The sequence below is a fragment of the Colias croceus genome, chromosome 15 (assembly GCF_905220415.1).
Source record: "Colias croceus chromosome 15, ilColCroc2.1".
Lineage (NCBI taxonomy): Eukaryota > Metazoa > Arthropoda > Insecta > Lepidoptera > Pieridae > Colias > Colias croceus.
This window is the reverse complement of record NC_059551.1, coordinates 2,945,170-2,965,240: the sequence shown is the minus strand read 5'-3', so window position 1 is coordinate 2,965,240 and position 20,071 is coordinate 2,945,170. Positions and strand designations below refer to the sequence as shown.

The 20,071-nt window shown below is 31.7% G+C and overlaps 1 protein-coding gene across 1 annotated transcript in view; it reads right to left on the bottom strand.

Annotated features, from left to right (window-relative positions):
- The window catches only part of LOC123697767 (beta-1,4-N-acetylgalactosaminyltransferase bre-4), a 137,817-nt gene that overhangs the window by 22,890 nt on the left and 94,856 nt on the right, over nucleotides 1-20,071 (bottom strand). The window lies entirely within an intron of this gene.

The window sequence follows — 20,071 nt, the reverse complement described above, 5'->3', positions numbered from 1 at the left end:
GAAAACATTCGTACTTTTAATTTGACTTGTTATTTTGTGACTTAATTTTGGGCTATTTTGCTGATGGACAGTTTCAGCGAACGAACGAGAGGAAGTCAGATTTTCCATTTCGCGCGATAATTCACAATTTTGATTATTTATTTTTGTGATGATTTTATTTTCAAGTACCTTCATAATTGCAATGATATTAGTTAAATCAGTTGTTGTTTGTGTCACTACATCTTGCAAATGCTTTAGTGTTTTTTCGTGGCTATCTAGACGGGTTATTATATCAGAACGTAGTCCTCTCAACTCTTCTAGTAGCTGGAAATCCATGCAAATAGTGGTAGGAGTTAATTGTGAATTAGTGCCGCGTTTAGTGTTAACATTACTTTTTGGTGTTGTGAATACGTCTATCTTTGGATTCTCGTTCCTTACCGAAATATTATCAACATTAGATTGTCTAGCATTCGAATACACACACAGAGGACATGCCCATTTTTTTTTGAATTCATGAGTAAGCTCAGTGTATGTGGTTAATTCCATTTGAAGGCATCTGATATCATATTTTTTCTTACATTTATTGTTGGAGCATTCCAAGAATAAGTTATCAGGTATACATTCCCGACACATATTACAAATTTTTTTATTAGACATATTTATATTTGATTCACACAAAAACACTGAGACAGCTGTTAACCGTGCAATATTTTGATAGGTGGATTTCACTATTCCGGGTGAGTTTAAATCGTGGTTATGCCCTTTTCCAGACTTTTTCGTTGTATTCGATGCTCATGATTTGGTGAAATATTCAAGTAAGAGGAATTTTGTAGATAATTTTCAAAAACTTGTAGCATAAACTTTCGAGTTCAAACTATTTGCTTTCACTTCGCCAACACCAATAACTGATAATGTACTTTATAGATATAACTTTTTACTTTAACTTGTGACAATTTATATGAATAGAAATACTTTATTTTGATTTTAAAACTTAATTTTTATTCTGAAGCTGATTAAAACGAACGTTACGCTAACGCGCCCTCTAGCGAAAAAAAAAAAAAAAAAAAAAAAAAAAAAAAAAAAAAAAAAAAAAAAAAAAAAAAAAAAAAAACCAATTTAATATTCACATTGTTTTCGTCATGCTAGCTTATTACGCTTTTTATAAGTAACATGCAATTACTTATAAAAAGCGTTTATACCGAATACAAATTCTGTAAAACCGAAAGCGAAATAATCTAGCATAAAATTAAACCACGTTTAATATCATCATATCACACTTCAGTCAAAACTTATTTCATACCGACTTCATCCGCGAACATTAACGCACAACTTTGCAAATATCCTTCAGAAATAGCTGGCTTAACTCCGTCCCTTTCACACAAAGCTTTTATCTATAGTAGTAAAAGAGAGAGATAGTTTTAGCGAGTTCAGTCGGAACATACGGAACCACAAACTGCTGGGAACTCGTAAAGTTTACTGCTTAGTTCAAACACTGATAATATTCCTTTATCTCTATTTACTTCAACTGTCATATATTGGTTTGTTTGTTCATGTGTTAAGAAAATAAAAATAATAAATAATTCTAACGATTGGAATGTTATGTCATAAGTAGGACGCAATTTAACAAAAAGTCAACGATGCCTTTCGTATTTACCCCGATATAGTACACTAAACTACTGCGTAGCGAAATATCTGCGGAACGTTAGTACACAGCAATGTTTTCGCAACTTTTTCGCAATGCGTCTGTAAATTATAAAGAATATTTCAATCGATAGTTTCACAAAAATCTATATTGATTCGTCGATCTATGTGGATTTGGATTTGAGAAAACAAGTAAATAGATAACATTTTAGTTATTTTGTCTAAAAATACATTTCAATACAAGTAATCTTTTCATATTGAAATTTACCAAAATATATTTTATTCACTAAAAATAATTCCAAGAAAATCTCTGTATATACAGCGTGTCAATGAAATAAACTAACCTACATCAGTGAGTTATTTATTGTTTATTATTCTGTCTTCCGTTCCTTTAGTATTAAAGAAGGTAGAAGAAAAAAATAGCTGGGACTTCTTCATATATAAAGATTAAACATTAGTTCTGTTACCAAGATAAATATTTAATACTAGATTTCCGCCCGCGGCTTCACCCGTGTTTGCAAAGGAAAACCCGCATAGTTCCCGTTCCCGTGGGATTTCCGGGATAAAAACTATCCTATGTGTTAATCCAAGTTACCCTCTATATGTGTGATAAATTTCATTGTAATCGGTTCAGTAGTTTTTACGTGAAAGAGTAACAAAAATCCATACATCCATACAAACTTTCGCATTTATAATATTAGTAGGATTCAGTATAAAATTGGACTATTGCTTCCTAGAATTGTGGTTTTTGCTATCAAAGGGAGTGAAAAGCCATAGTACGGGAAAATACAAAGATCCTCAAGTTCATTAATATTTATGGGAAAATAAAGGTAGTACGAGCTCTTTCGAAATTGTGTTCAACTATAAAACTATTTTCTGTACAAATAATTCCTATACTGCTTCCTATATAACTAGTACTAATATTTAAACAAATGCTAAAGTATTCCTTAACATAAACTTCTCATTAATATGTGCTTTATGTGGTAATAAATTAACTTATTGAAACGAATTATCTATACATATAATAAATCTGTAGAAGGGTCAATTCTGTACATTGAAAATATTGAAAAAATAAATAGCAGGGGGTGTTACTGGATCGATACCAAGCCCAAATATGTGATTAAAAAAAATTTTGTCTGTCTGTCTGTCTGTCTGTTCAGGCATCACGTGAAAACTAACGGTTCGATTTCGATGAAACTTGGTATAATTATACCTTATTATCCTGGGCATAAAATAGGATACTTTTTATCCCGGAAAAATACGTAGAAAAAAAATCTTAATTTTTCCGCGCGGACGGAGTCGCGGGCGGAAGCTAGTCTTTAATAAACTAATACATAAAATGAATAAAAATATTTCAACACTGTTCTACCATATTGTTTTATAGTATACATAATACTCTCAAAGTAAAATCGACGACATGAGTACTTATTCATTGTTACAAGCGAACCCATTAATATTATTCAGTAAAAGTAAACAGCTAAAGAGGTTTTAGACCCTTTACGTTACGGGAAACAGGCCAATCAAGGTGTGAAAGGGGATTGGTAATCCTAACCGTCCCCAATGAGGTATTAAGGACCCACATCAGCATTCGATGTAACCAGTGACAGCTATGTGATTACGTCACAGATTATGTAAGAGCGTTTAGGCGGGAATGTATTTTTTTTAAGTTTACTTTTTTAATTTTAACGTATCGAGTAAGCAATGGAGAATTGAAAAATTCAAATACTATTATAAACGGTGTACTTAATTAAAGCATAATAAGTTATTTCGCTTTGAGTGCGATAAATGTAGCTTTGATTTATTTTATTTAATATGAAGGTTTTTTTTTCTATTATTACTGAAAAGAAATTCAAAAGTTTTATGTTGCAACGATGAAGTAAAACATTGCTTCTAAAGCGTAAAGAATTTTGCAATTGAATTCTGCTTCTAGCAAATCTAAATAAACAGTACATGTATCGTCCATACAACGGCTCATTAAATTTCTTGGCTTCGTTTAAATTCCATACACATTTAACCATTTCAGAAACAAAGGTTTCAGCCTGCAGCCAAGCGCTTAAAAGAAATGTGCCAACCAAAATCGATCTGCCGTAATTGGGTTATACTTTAATTAATGGAGTCTCTTGTTATTTTTATGCACACGCTAATGAATAAGCTAGAACTTGTTTATAATTAATAGTCTATTTTATAACTCTTTTTAAATTATAGCGAGAGTAAACAATGTAGTATACTAAGCGTTCTAAGCACTATTCATCCTTACCTTTTAGTTAGATAGAGCATTTACATAGAGATTTTATTTTCCTATATGATTTTATAAGCCTCTTTTAAATATGTTCATAGCATTAAATATTTTATATAATATTTTTATATACACCTTAAAGATTGTTAGATTAAAAACACAACATGGAAGTATGTTGGAAATATACTCTAACATACTTGTCAAGTTAAGTACGCTTGATAAATATCGAGTCCCTTTAAACACTTAAATAGAAAACAAGAACAAATATAATTCTTAAAGTGAGTTTGTGAGTAGCCTTATTACAGTAAAAAGGAAATCCCCGTTTCACAATACAAAAATTATTTCTTTCGCAATTTAAAATTAAATTTGACAAATTACTAATTGTCTATAGAAATACAATTGTCAGGGAAAGTAAGGGCTATAGAATTTAATAAAGTTACAGTACAATGTTCATTATTTGAGGATTCAAAAGCACTTTGAAAGCCTTTGTTATAAATGTTTTAGTTTAATTTCATTATTATTATCAAATAGTTAGAAGTTTTGTAGACGATCTCGAAGCACAATTAATTTAATCTTATTGTTTTATAGCAAATAAGCCTATATAATATTTCAATTATATAAACTCTTTTTCATATCAAATTCAAACGTAAAACGCAAATAAAGCAATACTCAGATATAGCGGCAATCTATAATTTATCATAGTGACTTCAATAATGATCAAAAGAATACATAATTTATCATCAAAAGTTACACATATCCAATCATACATAATACTTTCATTATTTAGCACCTCTGTGCAAGATTATAATCTACTAGCGGTCCGCCCCGGCTTCGCCCGTGGTACATGTTTACGTTTTCTCTACATAAGATCCATCCTCGCACTTCAGGAAATATAATAAAAAAAGAATTATTTAAATCGGTTCAGCCGTTCTCGAGTTATGCGCTTACCAACACATTTTGCGATTCATTTTTATATATAAGATTTCTATAGATTACAAATTATAAAAGAACATAAGCTACTTATGTACTACATAACATGATTTCTCGCGGCTGAAGTCGCTGACTGATGCCAGTAGTGTACAAAATATATTGATAACTAGCTTTTCGCCCGCGGCTTCGCCTGCGTTTTCAAAGAAAAACCCGCATAGTTCCCATTCCCGAGGGATTTCCGGGATAACACCTATCCTATGTGTTAATCCAAGTTACGCTCTATATGTGTGCTAAATTTCATTGCAATCTGTTCAGAAGTATTTGCGTGAAAGAGTAACAAACACACACATACACGTCCTCACAAACTTTCGCATTTATAATATTAGTAGGATTTGAAAATACACTGAAGAAAAAAGTCCCCAAGCAATACATTTGTCAATCAAAAACAATTGACTGGCAAATCGAAAGCTATGTTTAACTTAAAGCACTTTGTACGTCCATTTGGAAGTTAACGAGTGTTTAAACTAGTTCCGTGTATTTGTATTGTAAATGAAACAAGTTCTGAACTGAGAGACATCGGATGGATTTACATTTCAGACGAGGGTTAAAAATTTACATTGCCTTTGATATTCGTTTTACCAAAATAAAGCTGGTGGTTAAGTTCGTCCTACTTTTTATACTTTGTGTAAAGAATTTCAACATTCAAATGAGTACATAGTCGATGTAAAAATAACTTTACGTTTATAGAAAAAAAAATTATATTTACATCATCACATATAAAAAATCGTACTGATAGGCCTACGTGAAAGAACTCTGAAAGTATAAGTTTTAAATATTACTGCAAATTCCTTATAGATATTAAAGGAATTAGTTACGAGTATGCATCATGAATATTTATCAAGTGGGGCGTCATAATTTACGAATATATCGGTTGGCGAGTGAGCCTGTATCACAGGGTTAATAGCTGTTAAATAACCATACACGTAATATATTATTACTATCTAAAGGAACTGACAATAATTAAAGACGGGATATACTGTTAGGTACGTTAGTTTATCTTATATGTTCATTCTTTTTTATTGTATTAGTGAAACGATTGCAAGATAATCATGTTATAACTATAATTGTTTGGTTAAACTAGGAATACTGGTTTGTTTATTATTTTTTTAGTGAAACTTTTACAAGAATAACTAAACTTTAATTGAACCACCAAAAATATTTCCCAGTACTAAAGATTTGCTTGCCGTGCAAAATGTGTCACAAAATGGATATCCAATTTTGTATAGCGCTGAAAAAGCTGACTCTCCAATCTATCACAATTCACATCGCAGCCGGCCTAATGAACGATTCTTTGAGATTTTCCTCACTTTTTCACACCGTGATATTGTTACACGTCGACAACCGTGAATGCAAGGACAGCTTCAAAGATTTGTAAAGAATTTTATACTCTACTAGCTGTTGCCCGCGACTTCGTCCGCGATTAGGTCGTTTTTCGTCATTCGTTGTTTAAAAAAAATACGTGACACTTTATTTTAAAATTTTCTTAATTATTGTCTCTTATAAAATTTAACTACATTAAAATTGAACACTCTGATAATAAAATCTTAAAATCTGAAGAAAACATGAATGTGGTTTAAATTCTACATTACTTAGTATCAAATAATAATCTAAATTAAATGTAGATTAACAGTTTGAGCACACCATTATAGAATATGTACCTAAGTATTAAATTACGTTAGTTTACATAGTAACTTTACTAAAAACACGATGACTATCTTTCGCGCTCGATACCACAAACTAAGCATGTTTGTGGTAGGTACGTGGCCCGCGTCACTTGACCCCCATCTGGATCCATGATGATGATTCCATCCTGAAGATGATTCTGAAGATGATTCAGAAGATGATTCTGAAGATGATCCAGGATGATTCCATCCTGAAGATGATTTCTTTTGCCTGGAAGAAATCACCGTCGCCTAACAAATATAATGTGTTTTCTTATAAAACCGTTACATAATTTATTTTATCTACTTAAATAATGAAAATGATATATTTATAAAATATAAAACATATTATTTAAAATGATTAAAAATAAATAAATGAAGCAACTACGATTCAAAGAAAACATCTTTTTCAGTGTGAAAATGCTCTAAGCAATCCGGGATGATGAACTGTATATCATGTACCTACTCTGATCCCAGTACGGTCGGTACGTCGATAGCCATAATACGATAAATATTATAATCAGATAACCGCAAAGTCAAAATAAAAACATTACTTGTAAAGTTGTGAGTGCAAAATTTACGTTTCATTTGGCAATAACATTTTTTTCGGTACTAAAACGTAGTAGTTTGATATGTGGTTGGCTGCCCCTCCTCTCCTTCCTGAAAAATATCCTCCAAAATTTCCCGAGATACTTCCAATGATTGAACCATTGGACGTTGGACATTAACTTCAGTCAAAAATTGACGAAGCGGATGATTACTAATTTCCACTTAATCCTCGCTGCTACTGTCTTTATCATCAAATCATCAATTTTCAAGTGGTGTAGTAAAAATATCAGCAGAAATCGTCTTCCAGAGGCGATATAATTTTATTAGCATTGAATAAAAAAATCAAAAGTTAACTGTAAATCTATAAAAAAAGCTACTTACAAATAAAATTTTATCAAAAACTTCTGTTCCCAATGCACCTCAAAATAATAAAAGAATCATTCATTTCATTTCATTTCAATAAATACCTGTAAGTAACAACTTACCTTTTGTGGGAACGCATGATGGTGAAAATTCACAAAACACGAAGATTGCATTTGATATTTTTGGTTTTATGGCATTCAATTATTGCTTTATAAATATCACTACATAGTATAAAAAAAAGTCGCTTTCTGTGTCCCTATGTCCCTATGTCCCTTTGTATGCTTAAATCTTTAAAACTTCGCAACAGATTTTGATGCGGTTTTTTTAATAGATAGACTGATTCAAGAGGAAGGTTTTAGTACATAATTTATTAGGTTTTAGACAAAGCGGACGAAGCCGCGGGCGGTAAGCTAGTAAATTTATAAAACGCGAAGATTTTAAAAATTGTAACTAATGAACACAACAATATATTATTATACTCTTTGGAACACAATCATTAGATTAACTGTAGATAATGGTGTCTATTTTTACTTAAAATAATAAACATCTAAGTAGGTACCCTCACTTTAAAAAAAAATGTAGTTTATTATTTACACGAAATATATCTTATAGGGAACGGAAGATATGGGTTAAAGAGTTAAATAAATAAATAACATAATTATATTTAAATTATTAATTTTTAACATTGTGTTCAGTAGTGTTAACATGTAAATTGATTTGATTTTTACGAAATCTCATAGATGGCGCTGTTACAAAATTAACATTATACAACTTACATTCTTTAAGCTATGTTTCTCTTCCCAAGTTACTTAAATGGCATAATTTTTATAGTGTCAATCTAGATATTGTCAAACAACATTTATATATGCGTCATTTGATTATTAATTTCCAATAGTTAACGTGTAAATTAACATTTAATAGATGGCGCTGTTTCTAATTTGTCTTTATACTACTAAATTCATTAAACTGTTTCTCTGCCCAAATTACGTAAATGACATAGTTTTTATTTTGTAAAGCTAGATAATAGCATGGCTTACTCGAAACCAACATTTAAACATGAGTCTTTAGATTGTAAGCTGTCGTAATACACGGAATACGTAAGAAAAATAAAGGTTCACAGCTCCTCCCCCGTAGATGATAGCTTGATAATATGTAGCCTATAGCCTCACCCGACCTGTTAGTAATATTCATGCAAAATTTGAAGTCAATCTATGCAGTACTTTTCGAGATTAGCTCGGACAAACATACAGACAAACAGACAAACAGACAAACAGACAAACAGACAAACAGACAAACAGACAAAAATTCTAAAAACTATGTTTTTGGCTTCTATATCGATTATAGATCACGGCCCAGGTATTCTTTTAAAAAAATATTCAATGTACAGTTTTGACTTTCCTACGATTTTATTATATGTATAGATTCTTCTGAAGTGAAAATGTAGGTAGGTGCCTACTATTTTTCTTTAAGCAAGAGACTGATGCTTTTATTTAGTCGTGAAATAGAAGTAATAAGTCGTATTACTTGTAATTAAAGCTTGCACATTTTGATAAGGCTTTTATTGTCAGCTAGCAAATAATAGAACACAGCAAATATTTAACTTGTATCTTTACTCAGCAACATTTTGGCAACGAACCCTTATTGAGCTATTTTGAAACAATAGAGTTAGTTACTTTAGAAGTCAAGGTGAACGAACAAGGTCAACCAGTAAGGCTATTTATATAAAGGTAAATGCTTTTTTCTTCATACAATGTCACACCAATTAAAACCCCACTTAATAAATTTAAATGTATTTAATGTGTTTATTATAAAACTAGCTGTGCCCCGTGATTTTACCCGCAATTCTCCGCTCCTGTTAGTCTTAGTGTGATGTTATATAGCCTATGTATGTATATAGCGATAAATGGGCTATCGCCTATCTAACACCGAAATAATTTTTCAAATCGGACCAGTAGTGCCTGAGCACGTTCAAACAAACAAACAAACTCTTCAGCTTAAAAATATTAGTATAGATATAATATAGTATAGTGAAGCAGTGAACAAAACCCTCGTTTCTCATAATAATAATCTTTAGATAAAAGTAGTTTGAAGGGCCATTGACCTGGTTATTGTCCTTCGTAATAAAGTCAACAAGTCTCATTAGAAACAGCGCAAGTCTGTAGTGGACACTAGTGTATTTGAAATACTCTTTTTGCAATAATCCAATATTCATTTCATCTTAGTTAATTTAATAACATAAAAATTTTGCTTCGTGAATTGTTAGTGAACTGTAAAAAATATTGTGTAATATATACATAAATATATAAGTATGTAATGTGTGTATATTTTACCCGTATTTAAAAAAAATAATAGATCCAATAACATGTAGAACAACAACGATAAAACATCACAAACGAAAATAGAATAACATGTTGTACACCTAAAAATTTCAGATATCGAATAACAAATTAATATTTACTTTTTTCCTGATAGAGATCACTGATAAGTGCCATCGGCCACCAAATAAGTAATATTAAAGTGTTAAATAAATAAATACGTAAAACATTACAGATTATCTCTATCTACGGGATGTATGAAAATAGCTTCATTATTCGGCGGATAGTTGCAACATCCAAACTACCTGCAATGCGCAACCGAGGGTGTGAATGTGCGGGTTTTGGTCCTTTATTTTAATTGAAACCATCTTGTCTACCCATTTGTGTTTATAACTGTTTGAACTATTATGGTAGGGTTAAAGAAGCGATTAAATAGCTCAAGTGAATGTTAGACTGTTAGCGTTACAAAGGCTATATTATTATCGCAATTTTAATGTACGAATGTTTTGATGAAATAATAAGGTGATATATAGTTTAGTGATATATAGTTCTTTGGCTTATTATGATATATTATGTATAAGTTAGTTATAAGTTACATATTATGTAATATTGACATGATTTTAAAAGAGCAACTATGGAGTTTCTTGCCGATTCTTCTCCATAGATACTGCTTTCCGAATCGGTGGTAAATGTTAAAAATACTTATGTAATGACGATTCGAAAGTGCTACTAAATAGTAGTCTAATTGAATAAATGAATGTTTGAGTTTAAGTTTGAGTTTGAGTTTATACATAAGTAAATGCATTTTTGATATTAATAGCATGAATACACAAATGCTATCTATAAGTGAATAGGTTATTTGTCAGTTCAAATAAAACTAAACATTACAAAGTGTTAAATAATCTATAAGAAACTTTATCAATATTTGCTGAAACCCCTAAATGTCAAAGAAACTAGAAGAAACCCTTTGATCCGTTGATCTTTGCATTCATACATATTCTACTAAATAGTTGAACGCTACCTCCATCAACGTTCCTCTATCAATCTTCATTAGTTTCTCTTTGTCTTGACCCGAACTTAGAAAAAAAACTAGGAAACTAATATAGCATATATTATTAACATAACATAAAGTCTAATTTCGTTTACAAAATATATCAAAGCACGCCGACTATCGTATTTCAACAAAATAACCTTTCAAAACTATAAAATTAAAAGCGAAATGTATTTCCGCCTGCAACTTATAATTTTAACCAAGCGTTGGTTTTCTTATCATCTTTTTAATTAAATTAAACTTTGGAAGGGAAAAGAATTTCCACTCAAATGTGTGAGTATTTATTTAATGTGAATAGGAAAGATGTGTATGTGTATTGTGTACTCTTTCACGCAAATACTATTGTACCGATTACAATGAAATTTAGCACTCTCATACAGAGGGTAACTTGGATGTGTTAATCCAATAGGATAGGTTTTATCCCGGACATCCCATGCGGGTTTTTCTTTGAATAAGCGGGCGAAGCCGCGGGTGGAAAGCTAGTTTTCTATATATATAGAAAACAAGCTTTCTGCCCTTGGATTAAATAGTAATATTAATATGTTCTACGTGATCTAATACGATGATAACTCAGGCTAAGCTGTTTTCGCTGAGCGCTATTCAAGACTCTCACAACTTATTAGATATTCATAAATCATGAATAATTTAACTATCACTTCGCTCCACTGAATGTTCTTTACTATTTAGCTTTTCTGAGACATGGACATTTTAGGTTATATTGAAAAGGTCAGAGATAAAATATGTACGATTGAAAACATTGTGTGTTAAATGAAAAGGGGTAATCAATTGAAAATCCTCGTATCGTTGTTGATGAATAAAAATATATATGTAACTAGGTATTATTTAAATTTTTAGAAGATCATGCATTTATTTTTAGATCTACGATTATAGCTACAGACATAAGCTACGACGTAGCCATAGCGTAGCATAACTTATTAGAGTCAATAATGATCAGTATTTTCTATAATGTGATAAAAAAAACTCACTACACTTATGTATACACACACACACTAGAATTATAATTGTTTTATAATTTAAAACCCAGTGATATAATATTATTCTAATAGCTTTTTTTTTTCGGGTATATTGATTTTGCTAAATTGCATAATTTAAACGATCTTTGTTTGGTCTTTAGTAAAAATTATTCCAACGTATTTATTTAACTCAGACATAAATAGTCTGAACAGTACAATTTAGGCAAATAATTAAGCTAAGCTCGCCAGCGTGACTGGCTACAAGCAACTACGGCGTAACTAGTCTACGCCATAGCACTGTTGAACAGCTACGATTATAGCTCACGATTTGTCTACGGATTTAAACGGTATTTACACGAGACGACTTCTACGAAGACGGTTGTCTTATTACAAAAAAACTTAAATAGACCCGGTTGAATCCAAGACCAAGGACATGGTTTAACTTTAGAACTGAAGTTTTAACTTTACCTTATTACTTTATTTACTTTAGTTACAATAATTAGTCTTAATGTCTACAATTTGGACCATCGTTTAACCAGGATGCGCAAAGGACTTCTTTAGACCATAGATAGCTAGTCTATGGTTTAACGCTAAAACATGTTTTGTAATAAGATCTAAGAATAAGACTTAGACCATGGTTTTAATGCCACTTTATATTTACGACCCGATTTTGCAGTACGTGTTGTAATAAGACGGTAAAAGTTGTGATGTGTAATATTAACTTGTAGACTGCGTTGTGCTATTACGGAAACTACTTAATATTCTAAACCCACAGCCAGTAACAGTGTACCACCGGCTTGTTCTAATACCGGGATTAGGTTAGCGGGAAATTCATTTATAATCTCATTATTTTATGGTGCAGGTGCTGTAATATGATGGTTTAAAGCTTTGTTTTATAAAACTCACTTGTTTTACAAATTATATGTATTTGATGTTCAGGTAACTCTTAATTTATGTTCAGTTAATATTGAGCTTGTTTATACAGTCTTTTTGAGCAACATTTTTTTTTTCAATAGAAAGAAAGAAGAAAGAAAAACATTTAATCCAACACACACAAAAAAAAAACAATAGAAATATAAACAATACAGAAAAAAAAACACCAACATTGCAACATGTAACAAACAAAAACAAACAATGAAAATTACAATAAAGAAAATTAATATAATATAATAAATAATAATTTCGAATTGCATGTTATATTTTGAAAATTCATATTCGTATTATTTTTATATAAATTTTATTATTATTTATAGAGAAGAAAAACTTGTAGCGACACTTTATATAGCCACTGTAGTATTATAAAATTACGTTAATTAAAAAGTTTTTAGTAGAATCTTGTCCTTATATATCCCCTAGTCACTAGTGGGATAAGTTTTTAGGACGGACATTTACGTGAAATTGAAATATTTCGACTAACATTGAATGAATGAAACATTTGAATGAAACATTTATTGACAACAAAGTATACAAGCCGCACAGAAACAGAAAAAAAAGTAAGAACAAAAACATGGTGAAAAAAAAAACAAACTTAAAAACTAAAACAATATACCTATTACACAATCAAAAACTTACAACCTAAAAATTAGACAAGTACTGTGCGGCAACGTCTGTTGTCAAAAGGGGCTTCTCAGTATAAAGCTGCAGTGACTTTTGAGTCAACTAGCAACACTGATTTTCAGAAACCCCTATTGACAGTCGGAGTTACAGCCTGTGTGATGTGTGTGCGTGAGTGTGTGTGTGAGTGTGTATGTGTGTGTGTGAGAGTGTGAGTGTGTGTATGAGTGGGTGTGTGTGGGTGGGTCGGTGCGTAGGTATATAAGAAAATAAAAATAAACGTAAACATAGATTAACATTGATGATTACGATGATTAACATTGATAGTAACATTGATGTTACTTTGTTAAATGAACATTAGATATTAAAATTTAGAGTTCAATACTTAAAAAAAGCTGCTAACGTCAATGAACGAACTTAATATTATAAATATGGCTATAAATTGTATAAACAAGTAATAGATAAAGAGGATTAATCTATTCCGCAGATCTTAACGCGACACCAGCAAGGCAATAAGTCTTTACCCCTTTTTCTTCTCTTAGGCTGTTAATACAAATATCCTTTGACTGAAATAAATCTTACTTTTATACTTATCGCATAAAACGATTACATTTTTATAAGAAAAAGACAACACGTCAGAAATAATATATTACACGAGAAAATTATATACATGATAAAATTATACGAATATCGAAATAAATAGCGACCTTATCAAAGCGACTTAATCATGAAGATTAAACATATTTATAAATTCATGTTAAGCGATACGTGTATCAGTTTTTAAACTGTTCAAAAGTAAATTCGCGCAGCCACGTATAGAGGCTGAATGGAGTTCGTCAAAACGAAAATAAACCTGAACTTTCATGAATTTTCGAATGAATACTATGAAATTTATGCCACGCGGAGAAAATCCTTTGATGCCTCTGTCGTTGTCAATCAGTACGTGAATAAAAATTGTGAAGAGAAACCATTTTAATGCATAAAACACTTTTATAGCTTCAATTTATGGAACCATGAATGACCGTGGAGTTCCAGTAAAAACTTTTGTATAAATGTCGGGACGGGCTTTATGGTCATATTCACAGATGAGTTTTTAAGGCTTTAAAACCGAAAAAGTAACATGTGAAATGAATGCGTTGAAAGATAAAACTCTCATGTATGCTCCAGAATATTCTGGATGTAATTTAGCAAAGATATATTTAAGCCTCATTCATAAAACGTAAAGTGAAACTCTTGGTTTGGAAAAAGTTTGTCGGATTCTTCACCACTAAAGTATATGTATGAATATCACAAAAATCATAAAAAACACCAGAATACACATCGTGGTTTTAAAATATTTCAATGTTAATGAAATAAATAATACACAAATTATAATACAAAATCAGGAATAGGCAACTACATATAACTGTACTGAAACATCTCTAACTCTAAAGGATTAGTAGTTACAAGAGAAGTAGTTGAATTTTTCCGCCAGCTTTCAAGTGGCCTGCTTATCTCACGCGAGTGTTTCGCGCCATCCTGCAAAACTTGTCTTTTTATTTTAGTCTTCTATAGAATAAGTTTGAAAAATGGTAAGACGGTACTTGCCTGAGTCAGTTATATTAACTGTTAATATATTTTTACAGTTTAAATCTTGTAGTAATCTGTAATGTAGGTTAACGCTTTTTAAATGTTTTTGCATTTTAGCAATGCGGTTTTTGAACTACACATTATTTATTTATCTTAATATTCATTACTCTGAAAACAATTATTCCTCAAAGTGGAGTTGAAAATAATTCAATGAAACTATTTTATAACCCGGTGTTATGCAAGCTGCCTAAAACAAATTTAATTGTGTTTTTCTATTTTTTTTATTTCAAACCGTCCAAAAGTGAGGCGCACAGGTACAAAAAAATTAAAAAAGTGTTTTTACGGGTATTACGCGGGGTTTATTTGTATTAAAATCTTTGTACCTATATACCAACACGTTATTTCTAATAAATATCAATAAAGTACCTACTAACATTACAATGTAAATATAATAAAAGTATTTTACACAAAAAATAACAACCGTCCGTGTACTATTTCAATTTCAGAAAAGCGACGCGCATTAAATTTTACCGCCTATTAAAAGTTAAGAGTTAATACATAAATCACTGACATGGAAAAAGTCCTGCCGTTTTAATACCGTCGATTTTCAATTACCGCGATAGTTCACGGTTGACTTGCCAATGCGCAATAACCCTAATGGCTTTGTCAAATAGAACGCGTATTTAGCGCGCGTCAAAACGCTAACCTAATGCCGCGCTATGACGCCGCCGTATATGTGAGAGAAGTGAAGTCCCGTGTCCCCGTAGTGGGTAAGGGGCATATGCATTATGCTACATCTTTATAGCGACAAGTAGGTGATCAGCCTTGTGTGTCCTACCAGACCGAGACATTTTTTTTCCTTCGTCTCCACCGGGAATCGAATTCAGGACCCCTCGGTTCTACGATCCCGCGTCAACCACTGTACCAAGAGGCGGTCTATAGAGAGAGAGAGATATGTGAGAAAACTACGCGCTATTGACTTTGTCACATAGAACGCATATTTAGCACACGTCAGAGCGTTGTCGCTCTGTCTGACGGTATAATATATTAGCGCATAGTAGGTACCTACATAACAAATCAGAGTCAGGATAACGCTTTGACGCGCGATATAACGCGTTCTATCTGGCAAAGCCATAAAGTGTAGCGGAACGTACTCAGGGTCTACAACCAAAATCCAAAATGCGGGCGATATTCGCTAATATTTTACGTAGTCTGTGGTCAAACTTTACATTCAATATTTTACGAAAATTGCACTTTGGTTAATGCAAAGTTCAACTTTGGAAAATCTATACTACTAATATTATAAACCTCAAGAGTTTATTTATTAATTTGAACGGACTTATCACTTAAAAAAAATAGTTTTCTGTAATGTCTATGTTGTATTTAATATACCTTTACATTATTAAGGGGGAATAGAATTATGTAATATAAATATACACAATGATCCATGCAATGAGACGTCTTCGCTAAAATTCGCAAACAACGAACTCAAAAAAGCTATTTTCCAACGCAGCAGCTTTGTAAGCAAATCAAGAAGAATATTGCCTTGTAAACATAAGCCTCCTTCCCCTGAGAGATTTACGAGCGTCACGTGATTAGCGTCGAAATTCCCAAAATGCTAAAGCTTCGTATTCATGGGAAAAATTTGATGCGCAACAGTTGATAGATTGTTGCTAGAAACTTTGTTTCAATATTGACACTCATTATGCGAGAACATTTCAACATGCGTTATCCACACTCAATATTGTCAGCAACTCTGCAACATGTTGCTCACAGCATTGGTAAAGAAATGTTTACCATGAACACGAGGCTTAAGACACAGCATTTGAATGAAATCGCTGTGGCATGTCACGTATATTAGATACAGATGTTCTATTAAATTTAAGGGTTCATGTCATTTAATCCAACATGTGGTTTTTATCAGAGATGCGTATATAGATTTTGACAGAATTTATTTAAGAAATGTTGTTCATTCATTTTTTTAAATATCATTTGCAATACAAACATAACGTTTCATAACACTGATAATAGATATAGAATACAGAATATTAATCGGTACCTAATTGAAAAATCTGCCTTTTATATTATATTCTTAACAGAAAATCGAGTAAGCTTTAACTCCAGTTAATATACGCTCTCACTGGGACAGTTATCACGCCCTTAAGGAAGTGTGGGGATGATAGCATATTTACAGTATATTATCATGTTTATAACGTTCTTATTCTTGTTTTATAAAGAGCTGAGATTCGTTATACTCACAGACTTTTATGTTAAATTTGCGCTCATCTTATTCTTGATGAAGATTTTATATTTGTTTCCTTTTTATTAGTACTTAAAAATAAAGAGTCGCTTATTGCTTCGCTTGCATTAAATATTTATATTACATACATTACAAGTTTCAAGTTTTACACGTAAAAGCAAAAGGGTATCAGTAATTGCTGTGCTGTTCGTGAGTATAAGACAGGTTTTCAAACGCTCATTAAAAGTAAAACTTACAATTATATATTTTTAATACTATGTTTACATTGCAGTACAATATTGAAAGTTATACACCATACAAATGAAAAAAACAACACACAGCAATGTGTAACAGATTAAAATTTACTTTGGTTCCGCATTACGCAATTGCAATACATTAACCGTGTTAAATGTAATTTATAACGAATCGATAATAATAGAACAAGCTATTACTATAATTCGATCAATCCATTTAATAGTTATGACTTTTTATTAAGCGTATCAAAATATGTATATTTCAAGATATAAATAAATCTTTTATATTCAAGCTGTAATTTCCTCAAATGCCGTATTGCCTTTCGTATAAGTACATAATATTTCGAAACGTCAAATTGTAACAGACATACGCAGCTGTGGATGTTTAGGCTGGTTGCAGAGCTTGACCGACCATCAGTGCGTACGTCAGTCGCGCTTCTCATATTATGTATGGAAATTCATAAAACCGTTCATAGCTAGACCGACCATACGCACGCGTATTGTCATGCGCATTAGTGTCATAGTCATACAATTGTTGATGCGTATCGTCAGGACCGACGGTACGCACTGACGGTCGGTCAAGCTCTGCAACCAGCCTTATTCTTGATGTTTTTATACATTAATTATGTAAATTTGATGTACATACGATGGTCCTGTCAAAAGCATCCAAACAATTTCAGCAAAAAAAAAGATACGCGGTAGGTCGGTAAATCTAATAAAAAATTATCCTTCGGAGTACCCACAAAACCGTAAATATAAATTACAAAAAAAAATAACTTTAAATTTATAATCCATTTATTTATGTACGTGTCTATGATCGCAAAATTAACATCAACAACTAATTATAATTGCTTCAGGTATTCCTAAAATAAGCAATAAATTAAAATATATTAACGATATTGCTATCAAAGTTGTTGTTCGTTCGACGGGCGCGAAGTTAGGGACAGATGGCGCTGCGGTGGCACAGTTCTGAAGTTCGCGCCAACTGCTGTCACGAGCCTAGCTACTTGAACGTTCAACAAAAAGTTGGTAACACGATCTAAATTATTATAATGACATTATTCTCAATTGTTTGTCGAAAATTCACTGGTAATTAATTAAAATTTTAATGATGGAGAACTTTTGTTATTCTATTAAAAATGCTCGTCGTCCCTTACTTTATTCATCAATTAAAAACTTCTTACTTGACAATAACAAAGTCTCGAATTAATTCAATTTTTAATACCGTCTGCGTCGGGACTCAGGGCTTTGTAGTGATAAATTAAAAATAAGTCGAAAGCGGAAACTTAATCCCGTTACACATTAACGAGGTTTTTTTCGTTCTCTACATGTGCTTTACTAGTTGACGCTCTTGTTTGAGTAGTAAGCCTAAATTATTAAAGTATTAAAAGTGTTTATAAGTACCTACTTACATATTTATTTTTATACCTACCTACTTTGAAAGGTAATTTATACTTATCTATTAAAATAACATGTGATTTTAACCAATTGAAACTTCAAAAACTTTTAAAATCATCATTTTATATCCCTAATCCCTTTGATATACAAAGGAATGCTATTTCTGTACTCGAAGTACAACCGAAACATGTCCCTTTTACCAATAACCTATTCACACGCCTACCTCTCTACAACTTTGTCCTTTATTATAAACGATTTCCCTTCAATCACAATACGTAAGCTGACAAAGACATAAATCGAAACAAACATTTGTTTGCGAAAAGAAATATTTTCGATACAGCCGACGACTTTGTCGCCGACTTTAATATCTCCTAATGCTTTTTATTCAAACTTTCGTCGGATCCCACCTGTGACAAATTCGGGATTTATATCGGAAAAACATAACTTTACAAGAGAATGTGGGGGATGTTTACGGGTGTTCTTTTACGTGTACTTTTAGAATTTTAACACGCAGAAGTTATGAAATGTATAGCTCTGAAATATAGCTTCAGACATTCATTAAAAAAGTCGACTGTATCTATCTGATTAAATATATGTATAGTATAGGAAGTTATTAGAAGAATCGATGTTTGTAGTGGATATGAAAAAATAAACAATACAGAGGCTGCCATTTATAATAACATCTCTGCCATTATTAAAATACCATAGTGAAATGAATACTATAGTGATATATTAATTGAAATGTTTATATATTTCAAGCTAAAATCCGAGTCTGTTTTCAAGGAATAAGCTACAAAATAGACGAATAGACAACAAAAGCGCATTATAATCCGACCATTAAATGGAAACCTCGCATTATAACTATTATACAACGCAATTCTCGAAGAAACATCACACAAAAAGCAGTCAGCCGTAAGATGAAAGCATAGACCACAATGTACGGATATAAGTGGACACACTTACTAATTGTGCTCCCTGAGGGCGGTGGAATTCTAAAGTCGCCCTAGATCTTGGCACGTTGCCAGATACTGGATAATATTAATTACTAGAGCCTCGCTGGCAAAATGCGGCTGCTTCTAACTACCGCTTTCAACATGTTCCTTTGGCGGATCTAACCCAGAATAGCGCCTAGATTGAATTCACTATAAATTTAATTAGGTTTCATTGGAATTGAGAATATGTTTTGTTACGATTAAAGAATAATTCTTATTATTTAAAATACCCAATTTATATGCCCCTATCGTCTAATAATACCTTTAACAAATAAATATAAATTACATCACACATTCTAGACAAGG